The sequence below is a fragment of the Rhagoletis zephyria genome, unplaced genomic scaffold, assembly GCF_001687245.7.
Source record: "Rhagoletis zephyria isolate East Lansing unplaced genomic scaffold, Rhagoletis_zephyria_1.1 Rzeph_scaffold_00150, whole genome shotgun sequence".
NCBI lineage: Eukaryota > Metazoa > Arthropoda > Insecta > Diptera > Tephritidae > Rhagoletis > Rhagoletis zephyria.
The window spans coordinates 366112-366428 of NW_016157234.1; positions in this window are offsets into that span (position 1 = coordinate 366112).

Consider the following 317-nt stretch of genomic DNA (forward strand, 5'->3'; position numbering starts at 1 on the left):
ATATATATATATATATATATATATATATATATATATATTTAAATATAAATAAATATAATATAATATAATAATTATATTCAACAATTTATATTGAGCTCTAGGCCGTTTTAAATGAAAATTTGAATGTGGAAAAGCAACAATTATTTGAAAAAATGGTAGAAATGATAGCTATTTCGGAAATCACCACATTTCCTCATCAGACTTCTTTCAGTAGGATTCAAACCGACGATCCCACTGACTCAGCCAGTTGCCTATGCACCGTGCTAAGTACGCCTTGTAAATTATCGTTTGCTTTTTTCCACTATTTTCATTTTTGT